Raw genomic sequence first — 27779 nt, 5'->3', positions numbered from 1 at the left:
GAGACAGACCAGGTGTGGTGGACAGAGGAGACAGTACCTGTACCAGACAGGAGGAGACAGACCAGGTAGAGAGGGGGGAGTGTGTGGTGGGGGTACCTGTACCAGACAGGGGGAGACAGACCAGGGAGACAGAGAGGGGGAGTGTAGTGGAGGTACCTGTACCAGACAAGGGGTGACAGACCAGAGAGAGAGGGGGGAGTGTAGTGGGTGTTCCTGTACCAGACCGGGGGAGACAGACCAGGGAGAGAGGGGGAACAGAGAGAGGTGAGTGTGGTGGGGGTACCTGTACCAGACAGGGGGAGACAGACCAGGCCAGACGGTGAACAGATCACCAGGTGGAATCCAAGCAGCAGTGCAGCAGACAGGGGGAGTAAGTGTCACGCCCACTTGGGAGAAGCTTATATTTCTGGAGGCAGATTTCTTGTAGAAAATGCCAGTGAATGGTGTTAAACAGGAGGGCGCTTCAGAGGGCGCGTCAGACTCCTGTCACTTGTTGGGCCCGAAGGCCTTTTACTTCACACCTTAGTGCTAATTGAATTTGCTCAGTTCAGGTTGGAATGGTGTCCTCAGGTCTCTGCTGTTTGTTAGCTAGAGCCGTATAGCTTGGAAAAATAATACATTGGAAGCAGTAATCTCTCTGGTTCATTTTGGTCAAAATTAGGTTGTAGGTTTGGAGTTTTGATCTGTAGTCAAGGCCATCATGTGGAGGGTAGCATCCTGCATATGTACCTGCCGAAAAATCCAAATTTATCTTTATTTTATTTCACCTTTATTTAACCAGGTAGGCCAGTTGAGAACATGTTCTCATTTACAACTGCGACCTGGCCAAGATAAAGCGTAACAATTCGACACATACAACAACACAGAGTTACACATGGAATAAACAAAACATACAGTCAATAACACAGTAGAACAAAAGAAAACAAAAAGTCTATATACAGTGAGTGCAAATGAAGTAAGTTTAGGAAATAAATAGGCCATGGTGGTGAAGTAATTACAATATAGCAAGTAAACACTGGAATGGTAGATGTGCAGAAGATGAATGTGCAGGTAGAGATACTGGGGTGCAAAGGAGCAAGATAAATCAATAAATACCAGTATGGGGATGAGGTAGGTAGATAGATGGGCTATGTACAGGTGCAGTGATCTGTAAGCTGCTTAAAGCCAGTGAGGGAGATGTGAGTCTCCAGCTTCAGAGATTTTTGCAATTCGTTCCAGTCATGGGCAGCAGAGAACTGGAAGGAAAGACGACCAAAGGAGGAATTGGCTTTGGGGGTGACCAGTGAGATATACCTACTGGAGCACATGCTACGAGTGGGTGCTGCTATGGTGTCCAGTGAGCTGACATAAGGCGTGGCTTTACCTAGCAGAGACTTGTAGATAACCTGTAGCCAGTGGGTTTGGCGACGAGTATGAAGCGTGGGCCAACCAACGAGAGCGTACAGGTCGCAATGGTGGGTAGTGTAAGGGGCTTTGGTGACAAAACGGATGGCACTGATAGACTGCATCCAGGTTGGTGAGTAGAGTGTTGGAGGCTATTTTATAGATGACATCACCGAAGCCGAGGATCGGTAGGATGGTCAGTTTTACGAGGGTATGTTTGGCAGCACGAGTGAAGGATGCTTTGTTGCGATAAAGGAAGCCAATTCTAGATTTAATTTTGAATTGGAGATGCTTAATGTGAGTCTGGAAGGAGAGTTTACAGTCTAACCAGACACCTAGGTATTTGTAGTTGTCCACATATTCTAAGTCAGAACTGTCCAGAGTAGTGATGCTAGTCGGTCGGGCGGGTGCGGGTAGCAATCGGTTGAAGATCATGCCTTTAGTTTTACTTGCGTTTAAGAGCAGTTGAAGGCCACGGAAGGAGAGTTGTATGGCATCGAAGCTCGTCTGGAGGTTAGTTAACACAGTGTCCAAGAAGGGGCCAGAAGTTTACTTAATGGTGTCGTCTGCGTAGAGGTGGATCAGAGAATCACCAGCAGCAAGAGCAACATCATTGATGTATACAGAAAAGAGAGTCAGCCTGAGAATTGAACCCTGTGGCACCCCCATAGACTGACAGAGGTCCGGACAACAGGCCCTCCGATTTGACACACTGAACTCTATCAGAGAAGTAGTTGGTAAACCAGTCGAGGCAATCATTTGAGAAACCAAGGCTGTCGATCTAACTCTATCCTTTTTTTAAAAACATGTTGAAAAAAATGTGAGAGCTCACATTAAGCTGTGTCTCTCTCTCTCTCTGAGGGGGGCGTGTCTGTCCTCCGCTAGGGCTGGTGAATCTGGCCCTCTGCTAGGTTTGGTGAATCTGGCCCTCCGCTTGGGCTGGTGAATCTGGCTGTAGAACGTCTTCAAATGTTCATTCTAACAACTCTCCAACACAAGCAATTACCAACGAAGCAATGAATCTACTTGGAAAAGTTGTTAAAATGAAAAATACATTTGTACCTAATTAATATCTTCTCCTTCTTTTCCTGCCATCCCCTCCCCCCTACAGCCCACAGCAGTGACAGTGAAGACCAGTTTGTGGGTGAGAGTATGGCTAAGTCTTCAGCCTCCAAGACCCATGGTGCAGCAGACATGAAGGGGTCCATCTCCCCCAAGTGTCTCAGCCAGGGACAGGTTGAGGGACACACCCCTCCATCCAGCCAGAAGTACCACAAGGAGCAGCAGCATGGGTACCTTGACCACAGAGCGCACCATGGCAGAACAACATCCGTCTACAAGTGGAGCGTCCAGATGTGTAAGTGTGCCTCAACCAACCCTGACTGTCTTTCACAGAGCCTCAACCAACCCTGACTGTCTTTCACAGAGCCTCAACCAACCCTGGCTGTCTTTCACAGAGCCTCAACCAACCCTGGCTGTCTTTCACAGAGCCTCAACCAACCCTGGCTGTCTTTCACAGAGCCTCAACCAACACTGGCTGTCTTTCACAGAGCCTCAACCAACCCTGGCTGTCTTTCACAGAGCCTCAACCAACCCTGGCTGTCTTTCACAGAGCCTCAACCAACACTGGCTGTCTTTCACAGAGCCTCAACCAACCCTGTCTGTCTTTCACAGATCCTCAACCAACCCTGGCTGTCTTTCACAGAGCCTCAAGCCCTCCAGATTGATGCTAGCTACAGGAATTCTCATCTACAGTGCCTTGCGAAAGTATTCGGCCCCCTTGAACTTTGCGACCTTTTGCCACATTTCAGGCTTCAAACATAAAGATATAAAACTGTATTTTTTTGTGAAGAATCAACAACAAGTGGGACACAATCATGAAGTGGAACGACATTTATTGGATATTTCAAACCTTTTTAACAAATCAACAACTGAAAAATTGGGCATGCAAAATTATTCAGCCCCTTTACTTTCAGTGCAGCAAACTCTCTCCAGAAGTTCAGTGAGGATCTCTGAATGATCCAATGTTGACCTAAATGACTAATGATGATAAATACAATCCACCTGTGTGTAATCAAGTCTCCGTATAAATGCACCTGCACTGTGATAGTCTCAGAGGTCCGTTAAAAGCGCAGAGAGCATCATGAAGAACAAGGAACCCACCAGGCAGGGCCGAGATACTGTTGTGAAGAAGTTTAAAGCCGGATTTGGATACAAAAAGATTTCCCAAGCTTTAAACATCCCAAGGAGCACTGTGCAAGCGATAATATTGAAATGGAATGAGTGTCAGACCACTGCAAATCTACCAAGACCTGGCCGTCCCTCTAAACTTTCAGCTCATACAAGGAGAAGACTGATCAGAGATGCAGCCAAGAGGCCCATAATCACTCTGGATGAACTGCAGAGATCTACAGCTGAGGTTGGAGACTCTGTCCATAGGACAACAATCAGTCGTATATTGCACAAATCTGGCCTTTATGGAAGAGTGGCAAGAAGAAAGCCATTTCTTAAAGATATCCAAAAAAGTGTTGTTTAAAATTTGCCACAAGCCACCTGGGAGACACACCAAACATGTGGAAGAAGGTGCTCTGGTCAGATGAAACCAAAATTGAACTTTTTGGCAACAATGCAAAACGTTATGTTTGGCGTAAAAGCAACACAGCTCATCACCCTGACCACACCATCCCCACTGTCAAACATGGTGGTGGCAGCATCATGGTTTGGGCCTGCTTTTCTTCAGCAGGGACAGGGAAGATGGTTAGAATTGATGGGAAGATGGATGGAGCCAAATACAGGACCATTCTGGAAGAAAACCTGATGGAGTCTGCAAAAGACCTGAGACTGGGACGGAGATTTGTCTTCCAACAAGACAATGATCCAAAACATAAAGCAAAATCTACAATGGAATGGTTCAAAAATAAACATATCCAGATGTTTGAATGGCCAAGTCAAAGTCCAGACCTGAATCCAATCGAGAATCTGTGGAAAGAACTGAAAACTGCTGTTCACAAATGCTCTCCATCCAACCTCACTGAGCTCAAGCTTTTTTGCAAGGAGGAATGGGAAAAAAAATGTCAGTCTCTCGATGTGCAAAACTGATAGAGACATACCCCAAGCGACTTACAGCTGTAATCGCAGCAAAAGGTGGCGCTACAAAGTATTGACTTAAGGGGGCTGAATAATTTTGCACGCCCAATTTTTCAGTTTTTGATTTGTTAAAAAAGTTTGAAATATCCAATAAATGTCGTTCCACTTCATGATTGTGTCCCACTTGTTGTTGATTCGTCACAAAAAAATACAGTTTTATATCTTTATGTTTGAAGCCTGAAATGTGGCAAAAGGTCACAAAGTTCAAGGGGGCCGAATACTTTCGCAAGGCACTGTACATTCCACCAGATTGTCTGTTACTGTAAGTAGATTTGTCAGACAGAACCCTTTGTTATCACACAGAGGGCAATGGACAGAGGACTGACTAGTTTTATACTGTTTGGTTTAGCTTTTTACTCTGAAACAACCCACTGATTCCTCTCCTTTCAATGTTTCTAATCTGAAACACCCCACAGAGTTCTCTCTGTTACAACCTGGCTCAAGATTATAACAATAGGAAACCACACACTGAGTAAAGGAATAACAATATGAATGTATTCCATAAATAAAGTAAACTCACAACAATAATCAGATGAGGCATGAAGGTCAATAAATTAGGTGTCAACTGCCAAAGCCACAATAAAATGTATGCACGGAGAGAGGAATCTCTTGCTGAATGGGGAAACAGTGGCTTTTTGCCACAGCTGTGGTTTCACAGGTGTGCCCCATCAGCACTGACTACCCTCCCAGCTCCGCCCACCTCTCCTACTCTTCCCACCAATCTCCTGCTGGAAGTAAGCACAGCAAAACAGACAGAGCAGGGAGGAGCTGTCACATCTCCTTTCAATGTTTCTACTCTGAAACACCTCACTGATTCCTCTCCTTTCAATGTGACATCCCACTGAGTCCTCTCCTTTCAATGTGACATCCCACTGAGTCCTCTCCTTTCAATGTGACATCCCACTGAGTCCTCTCCTTTCAATGTGACATCCCACTGAGTCCTCTCCTTTCAATGTGACATCCCACTGAGTCCTCTCCTTTCAATGTGACATCCCACTGAGTCCTCTCCTTTCAATGTGACATCCCACTGAGTCCTCTCCTTTCAATGTTTCTACTCTGAAACATCCCACTGAGTCCTCTCCTTTCAATGTTTCTACTCTGAAACACCTCACTGATTCCTCTCCTTTCAATGTGACATCCCACTGAGTCCTCTCCTTTCAATGTTTCTACTCTGAAACACCTCACTGAGTCCTCTCCTTTCAATGTTTCTACTCTGAAACATCCCACTGATTCCTCTCCTTTCAATGTGACATCCCACTGAGTCCTCTCCTTTCAATGTTTCTACTCTGAAACATCCCACTGAGTCCTCTCCTTTCAATGTTTTCCTCTCCTCCTCTAGCGGACCTGGAGAAGATGTGTAGTCTGGAGAGGATCTCCTTCCTCCAGGAGAAGCTGCAGGACATCAGGAACCACTACCTGTCTCTCAAGTCTGAGGTGGCATCCATCGACAGACGACGCAAACGCATCAAGAAGAAAGAGAGAGAGTGTGAGTCATCATAATTGACAGTTTATTTTCTACCAGAGCTGTTATGGTAAACACAATAAAAAGAGAGAGGAAGAAATGTAGTTTCTAAACCTGTAGTACTGAAGCTGGAGATTGAGACCATCCCTGTAGTACTGTAGTACTGTAGCTGGAGACCGAGACAATCCCTGTAGTACTGTAGTACTGTAGCTGGAGACCAAGACAATCCCTGTAGTACTGTAGTACTGTAGCTGGAGACCGAGATAATCCCTGTAGTACTGTAGCTGGAGACCAAGACCATCCCTGTAGTACTGTTGTACTGTAGTACTGTAGCTGGAGACCAAGACAATCCCTGTAGTACTGTAGCTGGAGACCAAGACCATCCCTGTAGTACTGTTGTACCTGTAGCTAGACTAATCCCTGTAGTACTGGCTGGAGACCAAGACAATCCCTGTAGTACTGTAGCTGGAGACTGTTGTACTGTATCTGGAGACCGAGACAATCCCTGTGGTACTGTAGTACTGTAGCTGGATACCAAGACAATCCCTGAAGTACTGTAGTACTGTAGCTGGAGACCAAGACAATCACTGTAGTACTGTATTACTATAGCTGGAGACCAAGGCAATCCCTGTAGTACTTTAGCTGGAGTCCGAGACAATCCCTGTTGTACTGTAGCTGGAGACCGAGACAATCCCTGTAGTACTGTAGTACTGTAGCTGGAGACCAAGAGAATCCCTGTAGTACTTTAGCTGGAGTCCGAGACAATCCCTGCAGTACTGTAGTGGAGACTCCCTTAGTAGTAGTACTGTAGCTGGAGCCAAGACAATCCATGTAGTACTGTAGCTGGAGACCGAGACCATCCCTGTAGTACTGTAGTACTGTAGCTGGAGACCAAGACCAACCCTGTAGTACTGTAGTACTGTAGCTGGAGACCGAGACAATCCCTGTAGTACTGTAGTCCTGTAGCTGGAGACCAAGACAATCCCTGTAGTACTGTAGCTGGAGACCGAGACCATCCCTGTAGTACTGTAGTACTGAAGCTGGAGACGGAGACAATCCCTGTAGTACTGTAGCTGGAGACCGAGACCATCCCTGTAGTACTGTAGTACTGTAGCTGGAGTCCAAGACCATCCCTGTAGTACTGTTGTACTGTAGTACTGTAGCTGGAGACCAAGACAATCCCTGTAGTACTGTAGTACTGTAGCTGGAGACCAAGACAATCCCTGTAGTACTGTAGCTGTAGCTGTAGTCCAAGACCATCCCTGTAGTACTGTTGTACTGTAGTACTGTAGCTGGAGACCAAGATAATCCCTGTAGTACTGTAGCTGGAGACCAAGACAATCCCTGTAGTACTGTAGTACTGGCTGGAGACCAAGACAATCCCTGTGTACTGTAGCTGGAGACCGAGACCATCCCTGTAGTACTGTAGCTGGAGACCAAGACAATCCCTGTAGTACTGTAGTACTGTAGCTGGAGACCAAGACAATCCCTGTAGTACTGGAGACCAAGACTGGAGTAAGACAATCCCTGTACTGTAGCTGCAGACCTGAGACAATCCCTGTAGTACTGTAGTACTGTAGCTGGAGACCAAGACAATCCCTGTAGTACTGTAGCTGGAGACCAAGACAATCCCTGTAGTACTGTAGCTGGGATCCCTGTAGTACTGTTGTACTGTAGTACTGTAGCTGGAGACCGAGACAATCCCTTTAGTACTGTAGTGGAGACCAAGACCGTCCCTGTTGTACTGTATCTGGAGACCGAGACAATCCCTGTGGTACTGTAGTACTGTAGCTGGAGACCAAGACAATCCCTGAAGTACTGTAGTACTGTAGCTGGAGACCAAGACAATCCCTGTAGTACTGTAGTACTGTAGCTGGAGACCGAGACAATCCCTGTAGTACTGTAGTACTGTAGCTGGAGACCAAGACAATCCCTGTAGTACTGTAGCTGGAGTAGCTGGAGACCGAGACCATCCCTGTACTGTAGTACTGTAGCTGGAGACCAAGACAATCCCTGTAGTACTGTAGCTGGAGACCGAATCCCTGTAGTACTGTAGTACTGTAGCTGGAGACCAAGACAATCCCTGTAGTACTGTAGCTGGAGACTCCCTGTAGCTGTAGTCCAAGACCATCCCTGTAGTACTGTAGCTGGAGACCAAGACAATCCCTGTAGTACTGTAGTACTGTAGCTGGAGACCAAGACAATCCCTGTAGTACTGTAGTACTGTAGCTGGAGTCCAAGACCATCCCTGTAGTACTGTAGTAGTACTGTAGCTGGAGACCAAGACAATCCCTGTAGTACTGTAGTACTAGCTGGAGACCAAGACAATCCCTGTAGTACTGTAGTACTGGAGACCAAGACCATCCCTGTAGTACTGTAGTACTGTAGCTGGAGACCAAGACAATCCCTGTAGTACTGTAGTACTGTAGCTGGAGACCAAGACAATCCCTGTAGTAGTACTGTAGCTGGAGACCAAGACAATCCCTGTAGACTGGAGACCGCATCCCCAAGACAATCCCTGTAGTACTGTAGCTGTAGCTGGAGACCAAGACAATCCCTGTAGTACTGTAGTACTGTAGCTGGAGACCAAGACAATCCCTGTAGTACTGTAGCTGGAGACCAAGACAATCCCTGTAGTACTGTAGCTGGAGACCAAGACAATCCCTGTAGTACTGTAGTACTGTAGCTGGAGACCAAGACAATCCCTGTAGTACTGTAGACAATCCCTGTAGTACTGTAGCTGGAGACCAAGACAATCCCTGTAGTACTGTAGCTGGAGACCAAGACAATCCCTGTAGTACTGTAGTACTGTAGCTGGAGACCAAGACAATCCCTGTAGTACTGTAGTACTGTCCCTGTTGTAGCTGGAGACCGAGACAATCCCTGTAGTACTGTAGTACTGTAGCTGGAGACCAAGACAATCCCTGTAGTACTGTAGTACTGTAGCTGGAGACCAAGACAATCCCTGTAGTACTGTAGTAGACTCCCTGTACTGTAGCTGGAGACCAAGACAATCCCTGTAGTACTGTAGTACTGTAGCTGGAGACCAAGACAATCCCTGTAGTACTGCTGGAGTAGACAATCCCTGTACTGTAGCTGGAGACCAAGACAATCCCTGTAGTACTGTAGCTGGAGACCCAAGACAATCCCTGTAGTACTGTAGCTGGAGACCAAGACAATCCCTGTAGTACTGTACTGTAGCTGGAGACCAAGACAATCCCTGTAGTACTGTAGTACTGTAGCTGGAGACCAAGACAATCCCTGTAGTACTGTAGCTGGAGAGACCGAGACCATCCCTGTAGTACTGTAGTACTGTAGCTGGAGACCAAGACCATCCCTGTAGTACTGTAGTACTGTAGCTGGAGACCGAGACAATCCCTGTAGTACTGTAGTACTGTAGCTGGAGACCAAGACAATCCCTGTAGTACTGTAGCTGGAGACCGAGACCATCCCTGTAGTACTGTAGTACTGTAGCTGGAGACGGAGACAATCCCTGTAGTACTGTAGTACTGTAGCTGGAGACCAAGACAATCCCTGTAGTACTGTAGTGCTGTAGCTGGAGACCGAGACAATCCCTGTAGTGTAGTACTGTAGCTGGAGACCAAGACAATCCCTGTAGTACTGTAGTACTGTAGCTGGAGACCAAGACAATCCCTGTAGTACTGTAGTACTGTAGCTGGAGACCAAGACCACCCTGTAGTACTGTAGTACTGTAGCTGGAGACCAAGACAATCCCTGTAGTACTGTAGTACTGTAGCTGGAGACCAAGACAATCCCTGTAGTACTGTAGTACTGTAGCTGGAGACCAAGACAATCCCTGTAGTACTGTAGCTGGAGACCGAGACAAGTCCTGTAGTACTGTAGCTGGAGACCAAGACAATCCCTGTAGTACTGTAGTACTGTAGCTGGAGACCAAGACAATCCCTGTAGTACTGTAGCTGGAGACCAAGACAATCCCTGTAGTACTGCTGGCTGGAGACCAAGACAATCCCTGTAGTACTGTAGTACTGTAGCTGGAGACCCCTGAGACAATCCCTGTAGTACTGTAGTACTGTAGCTGGAGACCAAGACAATCCCTGTAGTACTGTAGCTGGAGTCCGAGACAATCCCTGTAGTACTGTAGCTGGAGACCGAGACAATCCCTGTAGTACTGTAGTACTGTAGCTGGAGACCAAGACAATCCCTGTAGTACTGTAGCTGGAGTCCGAGACAATCCCTGTAGTACTGTAGCTGGAGACCAGACCATCCCTGAGTACTGTAGTACTGTAGCTGGAGAGACCAAGACAATCCCTGTAGTACTGTAGTACTGTAGCTGGAGACCGAGACAATCCCTGTAGTACTGTAGCTGGAGACCGAGACAATCCCTGTAGTACTGTAGCTGGAGACCGAGACAATCCCTGTAGTACTGTAGTACTGTAGCTGGAGACCAAGACAATCCCTGTAGTACTGTAGCTGGAGACGGAGACAATCCCTGTAGTACTGTAGTACTGTAGCTGGAGACCAAGACAATCCCTGTAGTACTGTAGTGCTGTAGCTGGAGACCGAGACAATCCCTGTAGTACTGTAGTACCGTAGCTGGGAACCAAGACCATCCCTGTAGTACTGTAGCTGGAGTCCGAGACAATCCCTGTAGTACTGTAGTAATGTAGCTGTAGACCAAGACAATCCCTGTAGTACTGTAGTACTGTAGTACTGGAGACCAAGACAATCCCTGTAGCTGGAGACCAAGACAATCCCTGTAGTACTGTAGTACTGTAGCTGGAGTCCAAGACAATCTCTGTAGTACTGTAGTCCTGTAGCTGGGGACCAAGACCATCCCTGTAGTACTGTAGCTGGAGTCCAATACCATCCCTGTAGTACTGTTGCTGGAGACCAAGACAATCCCTGTAGTACTGTTGTACTGTAGTACTGTAGCTGGAGACCAAGACAATCCCTGTAGTACTGTAGCTGGAGACCAAGACAATCCCTGTAGTACTGTAGTACTGTAGCTGGAGACCAAGACAATCCCTGTAGTACTGTAGCTGGAGACCGAGACAATCCCTGTAGTACTGTAGCTGGAGACCGAGACAATCCCTGTAGTACTGTAGTACTGTAGCTGGAGACCAAGACAATCCCTGTAGTACTGTAGCTGGAGACCAAGACAATCCCTGTAGTACTGTAGCTGGAGACCGAGACAATCCCTGTAGTACTGTAGTACTGTAGCTGGAGACCGAGACAATCCCTACTGTAGCTGGAGACCAAGACAATCCCTGTAGTACTGTAGTACTGGCTGGAGACCAAGACCATCCCTGTAGTACTGTAGCTGTACTGTAGTACTGTAGCTGGAGACCAAGACAATCCCTGTAGTACTGTAGTACTGTAGCTGGAGACCAAGACAATCCCTGTAGTACTGTAGCTGGAGACCGAGACAATCCCTGTGGTACTGTAGTACTGTAGCTGGAGACCAAGACAATCCCTGTAGTACTGTAGTACTGTAGCTGGAGACCAAGACAATCCCTGTAGTACTGTAGCTGGAGACCAAGACAATCCCTGTAGTACTGTAGCTGGAGACCAGAGACAATCCCTCCCTGTAGTACTGTAGTACTGTAGCTGGAGACCAAGACAATCCCTGTAGTACTGTAGCTGGAGCCCAAGACAATCCCTGTAGTTCTGTAGCTGGAGACAGAGACAATCCCTGTAGTACTGTAGTCCTGTAGCTGGAGCCCAAGACAATCCCTACTGTAGCTGGAGACCAAGACAATCCCTGTAGTACTGTAGCTGGAGCCCAAGACAATCCCTGTAGTTCTGTAGCTGGAGACAGAGACAATCCCTGTAGTACTGTAGTCCTGTAGCTGGAGCCCAAGACAATCCCTGTAGTAGTGTAGTACTGTAGCTGGAGACCGAGATAATCCCTGTAGTACTGTAGTCCTGTAGCTGGAGACCAAGACAATCCCTGTAGTACTGTAGTACTGTAGCTGGAGACCAAGACAATCCCTGTAGTACTGTAGCTGGAGCCCAAGACAATCCCTGTAGTACTGTAGCTGGAGCCCAAGACAATCCCTGTAGAACCGCAGCTGGAGACCAAGACAATCCCTGTAGTACTGTAGCTGTAGTACTGTAGCTGGAGACCAAGACAATCCCTGTAGTACTGTAGCTGGAGACCAAGACCATCCCTGTAGTACTGTAGTACTGCAGCTGGAGACCAAGACCATCCCTGTAGTATTGTAGTACTGTAGCTGGAGACCGAGACAATCCCTGTAGTACTGTAGTCCTGTAGCTGGAGACCAAGACAATCCCTGTAGTACTGTAGTAGCTGGAGACCTGGAGACCATCCCTGTAGTACTGTAGCTGGAGACCAAGACAATCCCTGTAGTACTGTAGTCCTGTAGCTGGAGACCAAGACAATCCCTGTAGAATTTAAGTACTGTAGCTGGAGACCAAGACAATCCCTGTTGTACTGTAGCTGTAGACCAAGACCATCCCTGTAGTACTGTTGTACTGTAGTACTGTAGCTGGAGACCAAGACCGTCCCTGTAGTACTGTAGCTGGAGACCAAGACAATCCCTGTAGTACTGTGGTACTGTAGCTGGAGACCAAGACAATCACTGTAGTACTGTTGTACTGTAGCTGGAGACCAAGACAATCTGTAGTACTGTGGCTGGACTGTAGTACTGTAAGCTGGAGACCAAGACAATCCCTGTAGTACTGTGGAGTCCTGACAATCCCTGTGGTAGTCCGTAGCTGGAGACCAAGACAATCCCTGTAGTACTGTAGTACTGGAGCTCCCTGTAGTACTGTAGACCAAGACCATCCCTGTGGAGTGTACTGTAGTACTGTAGCTGGAGACCGAGACAATCCCTGTAGTACTGTAGTACTGTAGCTGGAGACCAAGACAATCCCTGTAGTACTGTTAGCTGGAGTCCAAGACAATCCCTGTAGTACTGTAGCTGGAGACCAAGACCATCCCTTAGTACTGTAGTACTGTAGCTGGAGCCCAAGACACATCCAGTCCACTGTAGTACTGTAGCTGGAGACCGAGACCATCCCTTAGTACTGTAGTACTGTAGCTGGAGACCAAGACAATCCATGTAGTACTGTAGCTGGAGACCAAGACCATCCCTGTAGTACTGTAGTACTGTAGCTGGAGACCAAGACCATCCCTGTAGTACTGTAGTACTGTAGCTGGAGACCGAGACAATCCCTGTAGTACTGTAGTCCTGTAGCTGGAGACCAAGACAATCCCTGTAGTACTGTAGCTGGAGACCGAGACCATCCCTGTAGTACTGTAGTACTGTAGCTGGAGACCAAGACCATCCCTGTAGTACTGTAGCTGGAGACCAAGACAATCCCTGTAGTACTGTAGCTGGAGACCAAGACAATGTAGTTGTACTGTAGCTGTAGACAAGACCATCCCTGTAGTACTGTAGTACTGTAGCTGGAGTCCAAGACCATCCCTGTAGTACTGTAGCTGGAGACCAAGACAATCCCTGTAGTACTGTAGCTGGAGACCAAGACAATCCCTGTAGTACTGCTGGAGCTCCCTGTAGTACTGTAGCTGGAGACCAAGACAATCCCTGTAGTACTGTAGTACTGTGGCTGGACTGTAGTACTGTAGCTGGAGACCAAGACAATCCCTGTAGTACTGTAGCTGGAGACCAAGACCATCCCTGTAGTACTGTAGTACTGTAGCTGGAGACCGAGACAATCCCTGTAGTACTGTAGCTGGAGACCAGACAATCCCTGTAGTACTGTAGCTGGAGACCAAGACAATCCCTGTAGTACTGTAGTACTGTAGCTGGAGCCCAAGACAATCCCTGTAGTACTGTAGCTGGAGACCGAGACAATCCCTGTAGTACTGTAGCTGGAGACCAAGACAATCCCTGTAGTACTGTGTACTGTAGCTGGAGACCCAAGACAATCCCTGTAGTACTGTAGTACTGTAGCTGGAGACCAAGACAATCCCTGTAGTACTGTAGTAGTACTGTAGTAGCTGGAGACCAAGACAATCCCTGTAGTACTGTAGTACTGTAGCTGGAGACCAAGACAATCCCTGTAGTGGAGACCAAGACAATGTAGTACTGTAGTAATGTAGCTGTAGTCCAAGACAATCCCTGTAGTACTGTAGCTGGAGTCCAAGACAATCCCTGTACTGTACTGTAGTACTCCCTGTAGCTGGGTAGCTGGAGACCAAGACAATCCCTGTAGTACTGTAGCTGGAGACCAAGACAATCCCTGTAGTACTGTAGCTGGAGACCAAGACAATCCCTGTAGTACTGTAGTACTGTCAGCTGTAGCTGGAGACCGAGACAATCCCTGTAGTACTGTAGCTGGAGACCAAGACCATCCATGTAGTACTGTAGCTGGAGACCGAGACAATCCCTGTAGTACTGTAGTACTGTAGCTGGGGCCCAAGACAATCCCTGTAGTACTGTAGCTGGAGACCGAGACAATCCCTGTAGTACTGTAGCTGGAGACCGAGACCATCCCTCTTGTACTGTAGCTGGAGCCCAAGACAATCCCTGTTGTACTGTAGTACTGTAGCTGGAGACCAAGACCATCCCTGTAGTACTGTTGTACTGTAGTACTGTAGCTGGAGACCAAGACAATCCCTGTAGTACTGTAGTACTGTAGCTGGAGACCAAGACAATCCCTGTAGTACTGTAGCTGGAGACAGAGACAATGTCTGTAGTACTGTAGCTGGAGCCCAAGACAATCCCTGTAGTACTGTAGTACTGTAGCTGGGGCCCAAGACAATCCCTGTAGTACTGTAGCTGGAGACCGAGACAATCCCTGTAGTACTGTAGCTGGAGACCGAGACCATCCCTCTTGTACTGTAGCATGTTGTTTCTGCTCCATCTGACCACCATGTTGTTTCTGCTCCATCTGACCACCATGTTGTTTCTGCTCCATCTGACCACCATGCTGTTTCTGCTCCATCTGACCACCATGCTGTTTCTGCTCCATCTGACCACCATGTTGTTTCTGCTCCATCTGACCACCATGTTGTTTCTGCTCCATCTGACCAGCGTGTTGTTTCTGACCACCATGTTGCTTCTGCTCCATCTGACCACCATGCTGTTTCGCTCCATCTGACTGCTGTTTCTGCATCTGACCACCATGCTGTTTCTGCTCCATCTGACCACCATGCTGTTTCTGCTCCATCTGACCACCATGCTGTTTCTGCTCCATCTGACCACCATGCTGTTTCTGCTCCATCTGACCACCATATTGTTTCTGCTCCATCTGACCACCATGTTGTTTCTTCTCCATCTGACCACCATGTTGTTTCTGACCACCATGTTGTTTCTGCTCCATCTGACCACCATGTTGTTTCTGACCACCACGTTGTTCCTACTCCATCTGACCACCATGTTGTTTCTGCTCCAATTGACCACCATGTTGTTTCTGCTCCATCTGACCACCATGTTGTTTCTGCTCCATCTGACCACCATGTTGTTTCTGACCACCATGTTGTTTCTGCTCCATCTGACCACCATCTTGTTTCTGACCACCATGTTGTTTCTGCTCCATCTGACCACCATGTTGTTTCTGCTCCAATTGACCACCATGTTGTTTCTGCTCCATCTGACCACCATGTGTTGTTTCTGCTCCATCTGACCACCATGTTGTTTCTGACCACCATGTTGTTCCTCCATCTGACCTCCATCTGACCACTATGTTGTTTCTGACCACCATGTTGTTCCTACTCCATCTGACCACCATGTTGTTTCTGCTCCAATTGACCACCATGTTGTTTCTGCTCCAATTGACCACCATGTTGTTTCTGCTCCATCTGACCACCATGTTGTTTCTGCTCCATCTGACCACTATGTTGTTTCTGACCACCATGTTGTTCCTACTCCATCTGACCACCATGTTGTTTTTTCTCCCCAGGTACAGTGGCTGCATCTTCCTCCTCCTCATCATCCTCGTCCCCGTCCTCCAGCTCTCTAACAGCAGCGGTGATGTTGACACTAGCCGACACTCCTGTGTCGTCCTCTTCCACCTCTCAGAACTCTGTGGTGTCTGTAGAGTGTAGGTGACAGGACACCCCTCACCCGCCCAAGCTTCTGAGGCCCAGGACACAGCACTGAGCACCTAACCAGCACCACCCTGGTGCAACACCCAGGCCCCGTCAGCATCCACCCAAGACACACAACGTTTCCCCAGGCCCCATAACCTCTACCTATACCCTATATTCACCCTGACCCAACAGAACAGCCCCCAACCAGGCACCATCACCCTCATCACCAACTCCCAAGCCCAACTGACAACCCACCCAGGCCCCTCCACACCAACACCCTTCCAACAGAACTGACAACCCACCCAGGCCCCTCCACACCAACTTCCACACTGTAACTACAGCAGGGACCAGAGACGACAGAAAAACAAACAAGACAAAAAACACCATTTTATGTCCACAACTGTTTCTTTGGCAAGCTAATTGCACTCAAGTGCACTCTTATGATGATTGGGTGGAGAATACAATGACAATAAAACGACAAATGTGTTTTTCCTTAAATTGATAGACATTTATAAGAGTTGTTTTCTAAAAGCTATAATTATATTATGTCTGATGTGGTTATTTAATATGGGTTAGGGATGTTGTGTACTATGTAGTCAATGCCATCTTCTGTTGAAGCCTATACAGAATGTCAATGCCACATTGGCATGTTGTGTGTACTCAAAGTAACCTTGCCACTTGTTTTCTCTGTCCCCCTCCGCTCTCTGTCCCCGCTCCCCTCCGCTCTGTCCCCCTCCACTCTGTCCCCTCCGTCCCCCCGCGTCCCCCCTGTCCCCCTCTGTCCCCCGCTCTCTGTCTGTCCCCCTCCGCTGTGTCCCCATCCCCCCTCCGCTCTCTGTCCCCCTCCGCTCTGTCCCCCTCCGCTCTCTGTCCCCCTCCGCTCTCTGTCCCCCTCCGCTCTGTCCCCCTCCGCCCTGTCCCCCTCCGCTCTCTGTCCCCATCCGCTCTCTGTCCCCCTCCGCTCTGTCCCCCTCCCCCCTCCGCTCTCTGTCCCCCTCCGCTCTCTGTCCCCCTCCGCTCTCTGTCCCCCTCCTCTCACTCTCTTGATCCCGAAGATTTATAGCATTAGACTGTAGGTCAGAGTATGAATGAGAGACAGGTTATGTACATGACAGATATGTGTGTTTATCTAAACATAGTGATTGTCGAGGTTGATGTGGAGAGATGCAGTGTTCTCCCCAGGGATTTTTAACAAGGTGGTGCTGAGTAGAAAAGCGCCCCCCTTTGGACTCGGATTTTGGCATTTTTTTTAAACACCTGTAACTTTAATTTCCTGCAATCTAGAGCAACAAAATTGCCTTAAATTATAAGTGCAAAATATTTATACAGGACCTTCAGAAAGTATCACACCTCTTGACTTATTCCACATTTGGTTCTTACAGCCCTTTCAAAATGGATTCAACAGATTATTGTTCTCACACAATACCCCATAATGACAAAGTGAAAGCGTGTTTTTAGATTTTTTTAATCAAATGTATTGAAAATAAAATACAGAAACATCCCATTTACATAAGTATGTCAATACATGTTAGAATCACCTTTCTCGGTGATTACAGCTGTAAGTCTTTCTGGGTAAGTCTCTAAGAGTGATTACAGCTGTGAGTCTTTCTGGGTAAGTCTCTAAGAGTGATTACAGCTTTGAGTCTGTCTGGGTAATTCTCTAAGGGTGATTACAGCTGTGAGTCTTTCTGGGTAATTCTCTAAGGGTGATTACAGCTGTGAGTCTGGGAATGGTGAAATCCCTGAGCGGTTTCCTTCCTCTCCAACAACTGAGTTAGGAATGACGCCTGTATCTTTGTAGTGACTGGGTGTAATGATTCTCAGTCCAAAGTGTAATTAATAACTTCCTCATGCTTAAAGGGATATTCAATGTCTGCTTTTTATTTTACCCATCTACCAATAGGTGCCCTTCTTTGAGAGGCATTGGAAAAAACTCTCTGGTTTTTGTGTTTGATTCTGTGTTTGAAATTCACAGCTCGACTGTGGGATCTTACTGATAATTTTAGAGATGTATAGAGATGATGATATAGAGATGAGGTATTTATTCAAAAATCATGTTAAACAACATTTTTACTCCTGAACTTATTTAGGCTGGACATGACAAAGGGGTTGAATACTTATTAACTCAAGACATTTCAGCTTTTCAAAATTCCTCTTTGACATGATGGTGTATTGTGTGTAGGCCAGTTAAATCCATTTTAAATTCCGGCTGTAAGACAAAGTCAAGGGGTGTGAATAGTTTCTGAAGGCACTTTTTAGTGACAGTCCACAAGGTGGAGCAGCCCTCCTCTTCATAGTGACACAGCCAGTCCACAGCAGCCCCCTCTCCAGTCCACAAGGTGGAGCAGCCCCCTCTTCATAGTGACACAGCCAGTCCACAAGGTGGAGACACAGCCAGTCCACAAGGTGGAGCAGCCCCCTCTTCATAGTGACACAGCCAGTCCACAAGGTGGAGCAGCCCCCTCTTCATAGTGACACAGCCAGTCCACAAGGTGGAGCAGCATAGTTACACAGCCAGTCCACAAGGTGGAGCAGCCCTCCTCTTCATAGTGACACAGCCAGTCCACAAGGTGGAGCAGCCCCCTCTTCATAGTGACACAGCCAGTCCACAAGGTGGAGCAGCCCCCTCTTCATAGTGACACAGCCAGTCCACAAGGTGGAGCAGCCCCCCTCTTCATAGTGACACAGCCAGTCCACAAGGTGGAGCAGCCCCCCTCTTCATAGTGACACAGCCAGTCCACAAGGTGGAGCAGCCCCCTCTCCATAGTGACACAGCCAGTCCACAAGGTGGAGCAGCCCCCCTCTCCATAGTGACACAGCCAGTCCACAAGGTGGAGCAGCCCCCTCTCCATAGTGACACAGCCAGTCCATAGTGACACAGCCAGTCCACAAGGTGGAGCAGCCCCCCTTCATAGTGACACAGCCAGTCCACAAGGTGGAGCAGCCCTCCTCTTCATAGTTACACAGCCAGTCCACAAGGTGGAGCAGCCCCCCTCTCCATAGTGACACAGCCAGTCCACAAGGTGGAGCAGCCCCCCACTCTCCATAGTGACACAGCCAGTCCACAAGGTGGAGCAGCCCCCCTCTCCATAGTGACACAGCCAGTCCACAAGGTGGAGCAGCCCTCCTCTTCATAGTTACACAGCCAGTCCACAAGGTGGAGCAGCCCCCCTCTCCATAGTGACACAGCCAGTCCACAAGGTGGAGCAGCCCCCCTCTCCATAGTGACACAGCCAGTCCACAAGGTGGAGCAGCCCCCCTCTCCATAGTGACACAGCCAGTCCACAAGGTGGAGCAGCCCTCCTCTTCATAGTTACACAGCCAGTCCACAAGGTGGAGCAGCCCCCTCCTCTCCATAGTGGAGCACCCTCCTCTCCATAGCCAGCCAGTCCACAAGGTGGAGCAGCCCCCCTCTCCATAGTGACACAGCCAGTCCACAAGGTGGAGCAGCCCCCTCTCCATAGTGGAGCCAGTCCACAAGGTGGAGCAGCCCCCTCTCCATAGTGACACAGCCAGTCCACAAGGTGGAGCAGCCCCCCTCCATAGTGACACAGCCAGTCCACAAGGTGGAGCAGCCCCCTCTCCATAGTGACACAGCCAGTCCACAAGGTGGAGCAGCCCCCTCTCATAGTGACACAGCCAGTCCACAAGGTGGAGCAGCCCCCTCTCCATAGTCCACAAGGTGACACAGCCAGTCCACAAGGTGGAGCAGCCCTCCTCTCCATAGTGACACAGCCAGTCCACAAGGTGGAGCAGCCCTCCTCTCCATAGTGACACAGCCAGTCCACAAGGTGGAGCAGCCCCCTCTCCATAGTGACACAGCCAGTCCACAAGGTGGAGCAGCCCCCCCTCCATAGTGACACAGCCAGTCCACAAGGTGGAGCAGCCCTCCTCTCCATAGTGACACAGCCAGTCCACAAGGTGGAGCAGCCCCCCTCTCCATAGTGACACAGCCAGTCCACAAGGTGGAGCAGCCCTCCTCTTCATAGTGACACAGCCAGTCCACAAGGTGGAGCAGCCCCCCTCTCCATAGTGACACAGCCAGTCCACAAGGTGGAGCAGCCCCCCTCTTCATAGTGACACAGCCAGTCCACAAAGTGGTTTAATCTACTCTTCACCCTCTCACCCCTACCACCAACAGATAATCATGTTGTTTTAAACATCTAAATGATCCGGCCCCTTTTTTTCTTTTTTGCCTAAAATAACAAACCCAAATCTAACTGCCTGTAGCTCAGGACCTGCATTAAGGATATGCTTATTCTTGGTACCATTTGAAAGGAAGCACTCTGAAGTGTGTGGAAATGTGAAGGGAATGTAGGAGAATATAACACAATAGATCTGGTAAAAGAGAATACAAAGAAAAAACCAACCGTTCTTTTGTATTTTTTTATACCATCTTTGAAATGCAAGAGAAAGGCCATAATGTATTATTCCAGCCCAGGTGCAATTTAGGCCACTAGATGGGAGCAGTGTATGTGCAAAGTTTTAGACTGATCCAATGAACCATTGCATTTATGTTCAAAATGTTGTATCGAGGCCTCCCTGGTGGCGCAGTGGTCTAGGGCTGTGTTCGCGCCAGGCTCTGTCGCAGCCGGCCGCGACCGGGAGGTCCGTGGGGCGACGCACAATTGGCCTAGCGTCGTCCAGGTTAGGGACAAGGGAACCCTTGTCTCATCGCGCACCAGCGACTCCTGTGGCGGGCCGGGCACAGTGCAAGCTAACCAAGGTCGCCAGGTGTACGGTGCTTCCTCCGACACATTGGTGCGGCTGGCTTCCGGGTTGGATGTACGCTGTGTTAAGAAGCAGTGCGGCTTGATTGGGTTGTGTTTTGGAGGACGCATGGCTCTTGACCTCCATCTCTTCAGAGCCCGTACGGGAGTTGTAGCAATGAGACAAGATAGTAACTACTACCACGAAATTTGGGAGAAAAAGGGGTAAAATATATTTTTTTTTGTATCAAGACAGATCAAATGTGACTAATTTGTTTATGAATAACTTTTCATATTCAAAATTGTGCACTCTCCTCAAGCAATAGCATGGTATTATTTCACTGTAATAGCTACTGTAAAATGGACAGTGCAGTTAGATTAACAAGAATTTAAGCTTTCTGCCAATATCAGATATGTCTATGTCCTGGGAAATGTTCTTGTTACTAACAACCTCATGCTGATCGCATTAGCCTACGTTAGCTCAACCGTCCCGTAGAAGGGACACCGATCCCGAAGAAGTTTTAATCTATTCTTCACCCCCCCTACCACCAACAAATAATCATGTTCTGGTTCTGTTCTCGACTCTGGCCAGTGTAATAGTGACAACCATGTATGTGTATACAATCATTATTTCAGACTCCAGTGTTTATTCCCTTTGGTTGCATTTGAAAAAGCCTCCCTATCCCCTGGTCAAAAGGCTCCCTATCCCCTGGTCAAAAGGCTCCCTATCCCCTGGTCAAAAGGCTCCCTATCCCCTGGTCAAAAGGCTCCCTATCCCCTGGTCAAAAGGCTCCCTATCCCCTGGTCAAAAGGCTCCCTATCCCCTGGTCAAAAGGCTCCCTATCCCTGGTCAAAAGGCTCCGTGTCCCCTGGTCAAAAGGCTCCGTATCTGCTGGTCAAAAGGCTCCGTATCCCCTGGTCAAAAGGCTCCCTATCCCCTGGTCAAAAGGCTCCCTATCCCCTGGTCAAAAGGCTCCCTATCCCCTGGTCAAAAGGCTCCCTATCCCCTGGTCAAAAGGCTCCCTATCCCTGGTCAAAAGGCTCCCTATCCCCTGGTCAAAAGGCTCCCTATCCCCTGGTCAAAAGCCTCACTATCCCCTGGTCAAAAGCCTCACTATCCCCTGGTCAAAAGCCTCACTATCCCCTGGTCAAAAGGCTCCCTATCCCCTGGTCAAAAGGCTCCGTATCCCCTGGTCAAAAGGCTCCCTATCCCCTGGTCAAAAGGCTCCCTATCCCCTGGTCAAAAGGCTCCCTATCCCCTGGTCAAAAGGCTCCCTATCCCCTGGTCAAAAGCCTCACTATCCCCTGGTCAAAAGGCTCCTATCCCCTGGTCAAAAGGCTCCCTATCCCCTGGTCAAAAGCCTCACTATCCCCTGGTCAAAAGCCTCCCTATCCCCTGGTCAAAAGGCTCCCTATCCCCTGGTCAAAAGGCTCCCTATCCCCTGGTCAAAAGGCTCCCTATCCCCTGGTCAAAAGTAGTGCACTATCCACTGGTCAAAAGGCTCCCTATCCCCTGGTCAAAAGGCCCCTATCCCCTGGTCAAAAGGCTCCCTATCCCCTGGTCAAAAGGCTCCCTATCCCCTGGTCAAAAGGCTCCCTATCCCCTGGTCAAAAGGCTCCTATCCCCTGGTCAAAAGGCTCCCTATCCCCTGGTCAAAAGGCTCCCTATCCCCTGGTCAAAAGGCTCCCTATCCCCTGGTCAAAAGGCTCCCTATCCCCTGGTCAAAAGGCTCCCTGTCCCCTGGTCAAAAGGCTCCTATCCCCTGGTCAAAAGGCTCCCTATCCCTGGTCAAAAGGCCCCTATCCCCTGGTCAAAAGGCTCCCTATCCCCTGGTCAAAAGGCTCCCTATCCCCTGGTCAAAAGGCTCCCTATCCCCTGGTCAAAAGGCTCCCTATCCCCTGGTCAAAAGGCTCCCTATCCCCTGGTCAAAAGGCTCCCTATCCCCTGGTCAAAAGGCCCCCTATTCCCTGGTCAAAAGTAGTGCACTATCCAAGGAGCAGGTTGCCATTTGTGTGTGTGTATATATATATATATATATATATATACCCTGATCCCTGATAGAACCCTCCTGTATTACACCCTGATAGAACCCTCATGTAGTATACCCTGATAGAACCCTCCTGTATTATACCCTGATAGAACCCTCCTGTATTATACCCTGATAGAACCCTCCTGTATTATACCCTGATAGAACCCTCCTGTATTATACCCTGATAGAACCCTCCTGTATTATACCCTGATATAGAACCCTCCTGTAATATACCCTGTATTGAACCCTCCTGTAATATACCCTGATATAGAACCCTCCTGTAATATACCTTGATAGAGCCCTCCTGTATTATACCCTGATATAACCCTCCTGTACTATACCCTGATAGAACCCTCCTGTATTATACCCTGATAGAACCCTCCTGTATTATACCCTGATAGAACCCTCCTGTATTATACCCTGATAGAACCCTCCTGTATTATACCCTGATAGAACCCTCCTCTATTATACCCTGATATAACCCTCCTGTGGTATACCTTGATAGAACCCTCCTATATTATACCCTGATAGAACCCTCCTGTATTATACCCTGATAGACCCTACCATATTATACCCTGATAGAACCCTCCTGTAGTATACCCTGATAAAACCCTCCTGTAGTATACCCTGATAGAACCCTCCTGTATTATACCCTGATAGAACCCTCCTCTATTATACCCTGATAAAACCCTCCTGTAGTATACCCTGATAGAACCCTCCTGTAGTATACCCTGATAGAACCCTCCTGTAGTATACCCTGATAGAACCCTCCTGTAGTATACCCTGATAGAGCCCTCCTGTAGTATACCCTGATAGAGCCCTCCTGTAGTATACCCTGATAGAACCCTCCTGTAGTATACCCTGATAGAACCCTCCTGTAGTATACCCTGATAGAACCCTCCTGTAGTATACCCTGATATAGAACCCTCCTGTAATATACCTTGATAGAGCCCTCCTGTATTATACCCTGATATAACCCTCCTGTACTATACCCTGATAGACCCTACCATAGATAGAACCCTCCTGTAGTATACCCTGATAGAACCCTCCTGTAGTATACCCTGATAGAACCCTCCTGTAGTATACCCTGATAGAACCCTCCTGTAGTATACCCTGATAGAGCCCTCCTGTAGTATACCCTGATAGAGCCCTCCTGTAGTATACCCTGATAGAGCCCTCCTGTAGTATTCCCCGATAGAGCCCTCCTGTAGTATACCCCGATAGAGCCCTCCTGTAGTATACCCTGATAGAGCCCTCCTGTAGTATACCCTGATAGAGCCCTCCTGTAGTATACCCTGATAGAGCCCTCCTGTAGTATACCCTGATAGAGCCCTCCTGTAGTATACCCTGATAGAGCCCTCCTGTAGTATACCCCGATAGAGCCCTCCTGTAGTATACCCTGATAGAGCCCTCCTGTAGTATACCCTGATAGAGCCCTCCTGTAGTATACCCTGATAGAGCCCTCCTGTAGTATACCCTGATATAATACAGGAGGAGTCGATCAGGGTATTTTACAGGAGGGTTCTACCCTGATAGATCCTATAGTATTATACCCTGAAGGGATGTTTGTTTGGCACTTGTATGTAATTGTATGCCTTTGTTATAAATTTGTATATTGAGAAGAAGAGTGTTTTGAGTCAAGCTATTGAATATCTTCCACTGTTCATAATGATAACGTACTTTTCTGTACAGGCAGTCATACTGTTTCAACTTGTGGTTTCATCAGTGTTCATAGTGAGGAGGGTCAAAGTATGTATTTGTTTTCCCTTTAAATCTCATTCTGGTCCTCATTGGAGGACAAGGGCTACATCCCAAATGTCACCCTATTCCCTATGTTGTGCCCAATGGGACCTGGTTAAAAGAAGTGCACTATATAGGGAATCATTTACCATTTGAGATGTTTAGGTTAATTTGGTTTCATTAGTTTTGTTGTTTTATCTAGACTGTTTGTTTTCTTTGCCTTGGTTTATTTGACCGTTTTTGTTTCGTTTTTCCACTAGCTTGTGCTTCTTTGAGAAGCATCCCCTATGAGCACAAGACTTTGAAAATACATATTTTCGATTATGTTTTTTCAAACAATATTGCTCTCTGGGTTTAGTGGTTTTGAAAATATGTTTTCCAACCTGTCCATGTTTTCTGGACCGTTATGGAACGGTCTGGGACAGAAAGAGAGTGTGATAAAGCATAAACAAAGTACTGTATTTATTTATACGGCACATTACAGGATGGTCATTCATTTGTAATTAATTTATTGTACAAATGTAAGCAAAAAATAAGGCTCTGTTTTAAATAAATGCCATAGTTTGTGAACTTCATTGTATTGTCTTTGGGCTGGTGGAAATCACACCTGCCATGTTATCTGGTCAACACTCACAGCTGTAGTTGTGTTATCTGGTCAACACTAAAATTGTGTTATCTGTGTAGTTGTGTTATCAACACTCACAGCTGTAAATAAGTGTTATCTGGTCAAACTAAATCTGGTCAACACTGCCAGGTGTAGTTTTATCTGTCAACAACTGTAGTTGTGTTATCTGGTCATTGGTAACACTCACAGGTTGTCTTTGGTCTGGTCAACACTCACAGGTGTAGTCTGCCATGTTATCTGGTCAACACTCACAGCTGTAGTTGTGTAGTTGTGTTATCTGGTCAACACTGTAGTTGTGTTATCTGGTCACAGCTGTAGTCAACACTCACAGTGTTATCTGGTCAACACTCACAGCTGTAGTTGTGTTATCTGGTCAACACTCACAGCTGTAGTTGTGTTATCTTAACTGGGTCAACACTCACAGGTGTAGTCGTGTTATCTGGTCAACACTCACAGCTGTAGTTGTGTTATCTGGTCAACACTCACAGCTCTAGTTGTGTTATCTGGTCAACACTCACAGCTGTAGTTGTGTTATCTGGTCAACACTCACAGCTGTAGTTGTGTTATCTGGTCAACACTCACAGCTGTAGTTGTGTTATCTGGTCAACACTCACAGCTACAGCCGTGTTTCTGGTCAACACTCACAGCTGTAGTTGTGTTATCTGGTCAACACTCACAGCTGTAGTTGTGTTATCTGGTCAACACTCACAGCTACAGCCGTGTTTCTGGTCAACACTCACAGGTGTAGTTGTGCTATCTGGTCAACACTCACAGCTGTAGTTGTGTTATCTGGTCAACACTCACAGCTGTAGTTGTAATCACTGTAATGTGGTTTCCTTACCTACCTTATTTACATGCTTTCGAGAACAGTCTGCTAAAGCTGGATGACCTAAATGTATTCCAGTCCAGCTGGTTAACTCAAACGTTGAGAAGATTCATGGATTTGATGACTGTACTTGGTACAGTAGTAGTGTACTTGGACTACAGTATTTAATTTTAAAAAGTTTCATTTTAGTAACTCAAAAGAAATGGCAAATCCACTTCACTAAATGAAAGCAAACCCTTGAATGCTGGGGTGTATTCATTACACTGATTCTGTTGCAACAGAAGCCATTTACAGAGGGTAGTGCGTACTGCCCAGCACATCACTGGGGCCAAGCTTCCTGCCAACAGGAACTCTGTACCAGGCGGTGTCAGAGGAAGGCCCTAAAAATTGTCAGACACCAGCCAACCTAGTCATAGACTGTTCTCTCTGCCTTTGCAGGGCAAGCGGTACCGGAGCGCCCATTAAAATGAGTAATATTTTATCCACTGTGTGATTGGAGAGGTATTCATACTGGGGAATGAAAAATCTCTGAATTTGAATCAAGTGGTTGTTCAAATATACAATTTGTTTGCGTCTGCGGCTCATTAACTGCTTCATGGAAATATATAACTCCTTCTATACTCGTGCCAACAGAAAACTGGGTTAGTCATCTTCCAGTATCTTCGTGTCAAAATCTCTGATCAGAAATGTTGCCCCATTTTGTACTCATTTTATATATAAATATATATTCTTCCTGAAACTCCTGTTTCATCACTTCATCACTACATCACTTCCTGAAACTCCTGTTTCATCACTTCATCACTACATCACTTCCTGAAACTCCTGTTTCATCACTTCATCACTACATCACTTCCTGAAACTCCTGTTTCATCACTTCATCACTACATCACTTCCTGAAACAGGAGGTTAAAAATATATGACACAATATTAACATTCAATGTATCATAATATATGATCATACACAGGGAATGTGATCAATATTTACAGTAATATAATTACACATACAATATTAAATTTGCATTCAAAAACTATTTGGACCTATTGAAACTACAAAAACGGTCTCAAGTCAAACTCCTTGTTAAGGCCAAGAGGAGACAAGTGTGTTTAGCCTGTGGATCCAGAAAGATTCCCTTTGAAGAAGTTTCCTCTCAATGTCCCCTCCCCCACCCCTGTATGACATCTTGACCATTTCCATTCCAATGTATCTCAGAGAACTAATAGGACATCCAGCTGGTACAAAATGAGCAGAAACCAGATATTTTGTCTCACCTGTCCGTATGTTGCTGCGGTGCTCACTGATCCGTGTCTTAAGGCTCCTACAGGGTTTTCTCTATATGAGACAGACCACCAGGACATTTCAACATGTAAATAACATTGGTGGACAAGCAGGTAATCAGCCCCTGGATGTTAAACCTTTGTCCTGTGGGGGGTTGTAGGTAAATTAGTAGCATTTGTACGTGAAGCTGCATTGAGCTCATTGGCCACATTTGTAATTACCTTCCAGAACCTTGTCCAAGAAAGTTTCCCCTTTCTCTGGTGGGTAATCAGATTTAACCACACAGTCTTCTTAAAACCATACGTGGGGGATATTTAAAAATGGCTTTCAATTGTGGGTCAGTATCATTAATGTACCAGTGCTTCCTGATAATGTCCTTAAATGCCTTTCCCCTGTGGTGAGTATTGGGTGAAGCATTTTTTTAAACTTTTGGTTGAAGGCTTTCCAACTGTGTTAAACCTTCAAAACGATCACTGGCATGTTTTACCCAATTGTCTCTTTACCCCATTTCCTTAAACCTTTGGGCCCGTGGGCTGTTCCTGATAAGAGGCATCAGTGTTGCATATTCTTCTGATGAG

General features: G+C 47.2%; 1 pseudogene; it reads left to right on the top strand.

Moving 5' to 3' along the window:
* The window catches only part of LOC135524869 (AT-rich interactive domain-containing protein 4B-like), a 77151-nt pseudogene extending 60450 nt beyond the window's left edge, over positions 1-16701 (top strand).
* Positions 16702-27779: the final 11078 nt, after the last annotated feature.

Source organism: Oncorhynchus masou, chromosome 31 (assembly GCF_036934945.1).
Source record: "Oncorhynchus masou masou isolate Uvic2021 chromosome 31, UVic_Omas_1.1, whole genome shotgun sequence".
Taxonomy (NCBI): domain Eukaryota; kingdom Metazoa; phylum Chordata; class Actinopteri; order Salmoniformes; family Salmonidae; genus Oncorhynchus; species Oncorhynchus masou.
This window is presented reverse-complemented; position numbering and strand designations above follow the sequence as displayed.